Source organism: Haliaeetus leucocephalus, unplaced genomic scaffold (genome assembly GCF_000737465.1).
Source record: "Haliaeetus leucocephalus isolate CR32 unplaced genomic scaffold, Haliaeetus_leucocephalus-4.0 Scaffold184, whole genome shotgun sequence".
Taxonomy (NCBI): domain Eukaryota; kingdom Metazoa; phylum Chordata; class Aves; order Accipitriformes; family Accipitridae; genus Haliaeetus; species Haliaeetus leucocephalus.
Genome location: NW_010972620.1, coordinates 11,262,943 through 11,271,386, shown reverse-complemented (window position 1 = coordinate 11,271,386; position 8,444 = coordinate 11,262,943). Strand labels below are relative to the sequence as shown.

Here is an 8,444-nt window from a genome sequence, read left to right as displayed (position 1 = left end):
CCTGCTCCGCCTGCTCCGCGCTCCCTGCGCCCAGGCGGGGCCGCGCCGCGGCCGGGCAGCGCTGCCGCCGGGCACCGGGCAGGGGAGCCTCCCCCGTGCCCTTTCCTCCCCGGGAGGGGCGAGCCGCGGAGCTCGGCGGAGCCCGCCTGCCCGTTGCCCGTGGATCCGGCGGATCCCGGCCCCGGGAACAAAAGGCCGGCACCGGCGAGCGGGGCTTTTCGTATTCCTCCCCCCCTCTTCCCCGCCGCGTCCGCCGGCTGCCTTCGCTCCCAAGCCCCGAGCGGGCAGCGCCGCCCGCTGCAGAGGGCGGCTTTGCCCCCGTTCCTGGCGGGGACCGGGCACCGCAGCCCCGGGCTGCCTGTGCACGCACCGCCCCGCGCCTCTCCCGCGGCTCTCGGGGAGCCCAGCCTTTCCCCAAGGACCCCGCCGTCGTTCCGCGTTTCTCCGCCCGCCGCAGACCCGGGGCTCCCTGCCGGGCTTGGTGGCGGCTGGGCCGCTCGGTCCCCGTCTGTCGGTGCCCCGCCGGGGCCGCTCCCCCCCGCCCCGGACCGCTCTGCCTTCGTAGGTCTTTCTAAAGGGCACTGCCTGGCCCACGGCTTTCCGCTGCTCCCCTCTTCTCCGCCGCTCTGCCCTCCTCCCCAGCGGTCCCCAGCTGCACTAAAGGCTTTCGCCTTCTGCGGCCCTTCATTCACACAAAGAAACTTCGTAGAAAAGTCAGGGCCAAGTCTCTATCCTAAGGCATTTGTTTTAAGAAGCAGGATACCATGTCCGCATGCAAGAATTTATTGATTTTTCTCTCTTGCTTCTTTTTTTTTTTAAACTTTTTTTTTCTTACTCAATGACTTACAAAAATTAGCTGAAGATATTTCCATAAGTAATTTTGAAGGCCAATTAATGCCAGACAGTTCCCGGTGGGCAGGTCTGTGGAACAGAGGAAGTTTTGCAGAGACCTAGTCAGCAGCACAGTGCCGAATGGAAAAAGCAGATGCATTTGCCAGTTTTCTGATGGCTCTCACTCCCGCTGTTCCCTCACGTAACATCTGATCTCACGGAGATGAATGTCCCTCTATTCCCACACGCAGGCAGGTGGGTAGGTTTGCGTGCTCCATCTTTCGCTTGGTCTCCTAGATGGAGCAATCCTGATGTTATTCCTTGTTTTTCTTCTCCTCGTAACAAATCTCGGGATTGTTGTAAGCTCTGCCTACTGAGATGTACTTCAGGAGAAAATGCTGGCCAAACCTGCCGCAGCCACCTTGAACAGAAGAAATTAAGCGTAGTGCATAAAATTGTGGATGGGACTCATACAAAACATTTGTAGGAATAAATTTTCCCACTTTCAATATTTCAACAGCTTGCAGGAGAGAACTTGCACTTATTAAATGTCTTCACAACAGCTTTCATGTTAGGGAAGGACTGAAAGCTTTTGTTTTTTTTCAGTTTTCCTCATGGCAATAAAGTTGAAATGTAGCAGCCCTTCAAAATGAAGCTTCTCATAGAAGTTGTAACCACAGGTCTTAACTTTTCATCACTTAAATATGGAACAGAACCATTGCAAATGTGGGTGAGGGAAGGAGGGGACACATGTGGTGTGTATCAAGCATCGGTGTAAATCAGAAAGGTGTGGTAAAAGGGATTTCCTGCCTGGAAGCAAAGCTTTCGTATTTGTTCTTAAGATCTGTGTGCAAACTCCAGGGCTAGAGTTGCTGGTAGCTCGCATCTTTTTGTGCTGAGGCTGCACTGAGGGCTTCACTAGAGGGATCCAGTTCTCCAAAATGAAATCCTGATGCCACTGCAACTCTCTGCCCTGCTGTACTGGATCTGAGCAGCCATCTTCTTTCAGAGCACTGGTCTGGTTTTTGTTCCCTCATCTGTGGCTCGCCCGGGACCTGCGTGGGATCAGGGCATGCACAAATGTACAAGCAGATGCCCTTGCTGTAAAGAACTTGCAGCCTGAGCAGACAGCACAGAAAAAAAGATGCCAATCAGCGCCTGAGCGTAGGGGAAGCCAGCAAGCGTCCTGCTAGGTAGCCTTCCTCCTCCACAAGTTATCTGGGGTGGTTGGGGTTGTTTTCCATGTCTGTGGCCTTTTTTATGTCCAGCATCTATTTTCTGAAATTTCTTGTCTCAGCTTTAGTGGCACGGGAGTGGGGAAGAAGTGGGGGGGCGCGATTAGTTAAAAAAGTCAGAAAATAATGAGAAGAGAAATCAGTGAATCTCTGTCTTATGCATCACCTTAGTGATTTTTAGTTACATGACAAGCGATAGTTTGGTTGTTTTCTGCTTTGAGTGTTTGTCTTTTTGCCTGTTCACCCTGTGGGTGCACAGATACTCCAGGCCCGTGACCCCAGTGTCTGGGCTCTCTTTGCAGCCCCCGCGGGTGTTCCCTGCCTCGTGTTCCCATGTGGCCTGTGCATAGATGGGGAGGGAAGGGCACATCTTACGTTCCTCTCAGCTGCAGCAGCTCAATAGGGTGCGGGACTGAGAGGTGAAGGGCACCTGTACGAGACTGCTCGGAGAACTGCAGTCACTAGTGAGTAACTCTGTGAGTGGTAGTCACATTACAGGCAGCTGCATTCCTCTGCGTGCTCACAGGCTACCCCAATGGGGCCATCTCAGGCATTCAGGTGGGCAGCAGCAGCAACAGGACTGCTTTACAGCATCCTTCATGGATCGTCTGCCCTGTGACCATGCTTGCTGGAGTTTGAATGAATCTCTGTACAGGGATCTTTGCGCTGTAAATCCCCCTCTGCCACCCTGTTGCCCTCCAGACCGGGTATTCTTCACTGCTGCCTTTGATAGTCTTTTCTATCTCTGTAGTGCTCCACCTTCCTGATGACTCAGAGATTCGCCCTACTCTTTCCCCTCTGTTTAAATTTCTATTTATTTCCCTTTCAAACTGTTACAGCCATGCATACCTCCACCTGAAAATTGCCTTTACCTAGACCTGCCTTTGGGCTCACCAGCCCATCTTTTTCCTTTGCTTTCCTCCATGGAGAGTGTGGGTGCTCTCTGAGGGTTATAGTAATTGTTTTAGACTTGTATCTAAAATGTACTTAATTTTCCTGAAACAAGGTGTTCCCTTTAGGCTTCAGGGTCATTCTTGTACAAATTCTTCCTGGAAGCACAGACCTGGAAGTATTGTGTAATACCAGGTGTGTACGGCGTCTGTCTTTTGTAACTCTGAACAACCTCACCCCAGTCCAGACCAGTCATGTTTGGGCAGTAAAGGTAACAAAGTGGTGAGCGATCTGTGGTGGCAGCCTGTGGTGCCCAGGAAGAGGCTGCGTGTGGCAACTTGTTTCAGCACTGCATATAAAGCTGGCACAGCAGTTTCATCACCTGGTGGCAGGTTTGTCCGTACCTGACAGAGCAGCTTGTAAAAGCGATTGCCTGTGATGAATGGTTTAAGTGAGCCACAGGGTGTGCAGTCCCTCTTGATGGTAGCGTGGCTATATGTACCCCCTGAACTTTGCTGACTATGAGAAGGTCATCTAACTAATCTCTTATATTAACACCTCAGCCTATAGTGTACACCAGGTGGCTGCCATCCCCTGCAGCCCCTACTTTGCATGGTCAGTCCTGGAGTCCACCCTATTTGGATATGGCATTGGCCAGCCTGAGCTCTGTTAGAAGCAGAAAACCAGTTTAATGTATGTCACGTTCTGTGGTACCAGGAGGTGGGGCTGTGCCAGAGACTTTTTGACATTTGATGATCAAGAGGGGTAATGTTTTTAGCCCGAGACACTTTTCTCTCCCTTAAATGGTGTTTCTCTGTATGTGCCCTCCTGAGTTTGTTTTTCTTCACCAGCTGTGCTGAGAGTAGTGCTTTGTTATCTGGAGATGTGTTTCTCTCCTGCCATGGGCACATGTCTGATCCCTGGGCAGGTACCAAGATGTAAGGTCTCATGCTCAGTCTATGTAGTAGACCTGCTTCTCCTTTTGCTATTGAATTGTCTACCAAGCAATCCGTTTGTCCTGTCCTTTCAACTGCCTCACACATGCCAAGGACCAGTTGGGTCTGAGGAATGGGATGATAAGAAACATTTGTCTCCAGGAAAACAGGCTTGAGCAGCTCCTTTTGGGAGCAAACACACAGGGCAACCTTTTTGCTCAGGCTATAGTTGGTGGTACAAAACCTCTTCTGAAGTTGGGTTTGCTAAAACCTGACTCACATGCTGCCCTGGAGCTTGGTGTTGGAGTGTTACATGTGATGTGGAGACCTGGTGTTAGTTCAGCAAGGGTGCTGCAGGTGCTGTCTCCATGCCTGAACCTAAAGCCCAATTTGGAAGCTCCCTGCTGGTGCTACAGTGTGAGTTTGGTGGGCTAATGTGGAACCTGCTCATCTGCCGGGTGGTCCTCAACTGCCTCTCAGCTGGAAGCCACACAGACCAGCTTTGGACAACCTGTGGTGGCATAAACATTGCTTAGAGTTTCCCCCTGTGCATATGTGCTGTGAAGGAGAAATCAAGGGAGAAAGAGAAGTTACTCGTAGCTGGAGTTCTTCAAGATATGTTGGCCCAAGCGCACGGCTCATCCATCCTGTCCCTCAGGCTTTGTGTAGCCTATTGGGCTTGTGTGGCTGAGAAGAGACCAAAGGACATTTACCACACACAACCAGTATGGGCCTCTGTGGGTCACGGGAGGGAGAGGGGAAGGGGAGCACATATGCATGCTGTAGGTAGTGCGTCAGAGAAGTTTCTGAGCTGAAGTGCATATGGACAACACATTTCAAAAATACTCTCTTAATTACTGGTAAGTTACTTCCTTCTATTTTATCTCCTTTTTTGGAGAGGATACTGGGCATCTGGAAAAATGGCCGATTACCACAAACAACTGGAAAAAGACATGTTTCTTATGCCTTCCATACCAGTCAGGAGATTTTGCCATATAGTGTGGGAAACTTCTCATTATGCTGTGTAATTCTGGCATAGGTTTTCTGGGTGTCCTTTCAGTCTGGGAGCTATTCCTTCAGATGCTTTCAGGTACCTGGCACTTTGTCTGAACCTCGAGATTTGTGCAGCAGTGGGAATGTCATTTCACCCTTGCTCAGTTTGTATTGCACAGGATGCTTCTAGGATGCCGTGCTTTTAGAGTATGTGCAAGGGTCTTAGGTATCAAGTGGAAAGGAAGATAATAAATGCTAAATGACCTGAGGATTCCTTTACATGTGTGTGTGGTTGCGCAGGGGCTGGAGCTGACCTCAGCCAGGGCTGCTGCTTCCACCCTTCTGGCACGTTCCTGCCCTCTTCTGTGCCTGGAGCCTGAGTTTACCTGGTGAGTCAGTTCAGGGAACCCAGCTGGCCAAAACCTGATGGTGGAGAGGTGATTGCACTTCAACTCATTCAGCTGCCTGAACCAATTAATGATGCATGACCATGGAGGTGTAGAGGACAGTGCTGGGAAAGGAAAGCTTGCAGGGAAAGATGGGAGTGCAGCAGCCTCAGCTTTGGTCAGATTAAATCCTACAAAACTGTGTCCCGAAGGTGGTGAAGCTTGGTTTGCTGCCACCAGAAGGGCTGGTCCCCCTGCCTTCTTTTGCTCTGCACTGTGTCCTTCTGCTGCTTCCCTTCTATTGGTGCTGGCATGTTTCTGATCCACTGCTAAGCCAGCAGAAAACTAATTCATGGAAAAAAAAAGGCAACTGTTTTACTGTGAATTTAGTGAGTGGGATCATGACAGTCATCATGGGGTATGAAGATACCAGAGCCAGAGCAAGGGAGGGTTATTGCCATGTGGCTGGGACTGCCCCTTTGGCTCTGCCAGCTCATGAAACTTAGCAGCAGGTGTTTCTGAATGAAGAACCATCCTGTTGTCCCAGTAAAAATGAACAAGTTTTCCTTTATTCAAGGAATCACCTTCTGTTTCTGGTCACCCAGAGCCCCTTTTTGTCTGCCTAAGCATCCCTCAACAGTTTAGGCATCTGTCCTTGCCGAGCTTGCAGAGGGAACAGTTGTTTTTTCACCCTCCAAGTGTTTAAAACATGGCTCCTTTGGGAGGGCTGCAACATTTCAGACATTGCAAGCACTTGGTCCCAAAAGACGGGTAGAGCCTCTGATGTCCCTCGGTCTCCTGGGATTTGCCAGACCTGGGGCTGCTCCGTGCCTTGGTGTGAGCTCTGAGGCAGCCTCCTGCTCTCTAGTTCCCAGGCACCACAACTACAGGGAAGGAGCTGCAACCTGCTCTGCCTGGCAGGGATTTCTATGTAAGGAGCGCCAGTGCTTAGTTGTTTCCTCAGAAATTAAAAAAAAAAAAAGGCCGTAGAAATCACCTTACACAAGGTAAGGGAGATACTGTCTATGCAGGAGATGCTTCCAAAGATTTCCTGTTTATCTCAACTTTTTCTTTTTAAATTTCAAACTGTTTTGCTAGAATTATGCATGAAAAATGTTTTAATAACTGCAGGAAATGGCACAATCAAAGAATTAGATCCTGATTTGTTAGCTATTTGCTGGTATATGGGTGAGATGAAAGATTTCGATGGTTATATGTTTGATTGTTTATAATAAGTGTCCTAAATTCTCTAAAAAACATTACATATTTTTGCTAGTTCCACACTTTTGTGTGTGCTACATCTTCTTATGAATTAAAAGTGATTCATGCAAAGTTACATGCATGAGGGAAACGTGTGTGACTTTTCATATATGACTATGGGTTTTAAATTAGCAGTTGCTATTCAGGGAAAATTTTTTGAATTTATGGTCTCTGAATACATTTAGGGAAATAAAAAGTGAATTCAGTGTTAGGAATATTAGAAAAGAATTGCAGAAACTCATTGAGAGCATTCTTATGCTATAAGCAAACTAGGTGACGACACACTAATTGGTGTAAATAATATATATGTGTAGAATAGGGTGATGGAAATGATCAAAGTCACAGCTTTCAGTCATAGAGCTTAGAGTTTTTTTCAGCTTGGAAAAAATGACTGAGAATATGATAAATGCTATGAACTCAGTGGCACAGAGAGAAGACAATTTGGGAATGATTATTTTCTTGTTTTCATGACACAAGAAATAGGGAGCATCCAGTGGAATTATTACATATAAAACAAACAAATATGATTTTTTTTTTTTTTTAATATAGTGGGAAATAACTTGTGGAACTCATTGTCAGGGAATTTTGCCCAGCTAAAATAAAGGAATGGTACTGATGTGTCAGAAATTTGCCTGTTGAAGACAGACATGATGAGGATGCATTTTTGGCTTGAGAAATCTTCAGGCTTTCTAAATAGAAATTGTGTTCCGAATTTCACAATCACTGGGCACTTTATAATAATTTCAGCAGACAAATCTGGTGTTTAAAGCATTTTAAAATGTGTTGATTTAAAAAGTAGATATTTTACAAGTTTGGCAGCCTGCAATTTGTAAGAGTTTTGGCTGGTGACCCATTAAACATCTATTTAACTTCTGCACTAACACCATTTTCTAATATTCTAATTTTTTTAGTGAGAATATTTAGTTTTTGTTAACATAATATAGTTTGCTTTTTTCTTTTAAAATTCACTTTCTAAGGCTGGAAGGCTGAAGCAAACAGTCCCATTAGGAGGATGGGCAACCTCAGCTTGTTCTGGTGCCACGGCAGTGGCAGTGGTGACTGTGGCTTTTGCTGGAGTGGCGATGGCTGCGGGCAGTGCTCGCTCTCACACACACACAGAAAGATGAGTTACTTCTCCTCTTCACCCTTCTGTCACGCATCCCTTTGACCATAACCGTATCCCTCTGCCCTGTCCGCATAAACCTGGGTCTGTGCCCTGCTCCCGTCTCCCAGCCGACCAGCTGCAATAGCCAGTGTCTGCTCCGTGACTCCAGTGACTCCTGGAAGGGAAGTCGCCTGTGGGCAGATGGTGGCACAAGCCATGGGATGGGCGCTTGCACGCAGGCCACGCTGGTGCTGTGTAAATTCCCGTGTGCAGAAGCTCACTGTGGGTCGGGGAAAGCCTCTCCAGCAGGCAGCTGGGTGCTGTCTCTGTGTGCCGTCCCGTCCCGGAGGTTTCACGGCTTGGGAGCTCTCTGGCCTGGTACTGGTATGGTGGGAAACGGTTAGCGCAACCCCGTGGTGCCGGCAGCTCACGGAAAGGGACTGCTAGTCCTGGGACGCCCTGGGATGGGCATCTTGCCCTGGGATGGGATTGCTGTGCTCGTGTCGCTCCCGAGAGGTATTTTCTAACTCGTTCTTCAAAATTTCCGTGGGTAGATTGAGTGGCCTCCATAGGCAGCATGCCTGTAAGCTCTGGAGATGCGCAGATCCCATAGGCGGGACAGAGAAACGTGCAGGCGCTCGGAAACAAAGCAGCCTTTGCAAAGCAGCGTCCTCCGTGCAGGCTTCGCAGCCCGGCGAGGGGAGAGCTCCTTGCGGGAGCCCGACACCTCAGCCGCTCCCGGGCTTTCCCCTCCGTGCGCCGGTGTCCCCCGCCAGCCGCAGCTCACCTGACCGCCACACGGGTGTGC

At 49.1% G+C, this 8,444-nt stretch overlaps 1 protein-coding gene across 1 annotated transcript in view; it reads left to right on the top strand.

The window, feature by feature from the left end:
- Positions 1–8,444, top strand: part of HPSE2 (heparanase 2 (inactive)) — a 112,813-nt gene that overhangs the window by 1,569 nt on the left and 102,800 nt on the right. The window lies entirely within an intron of this gene.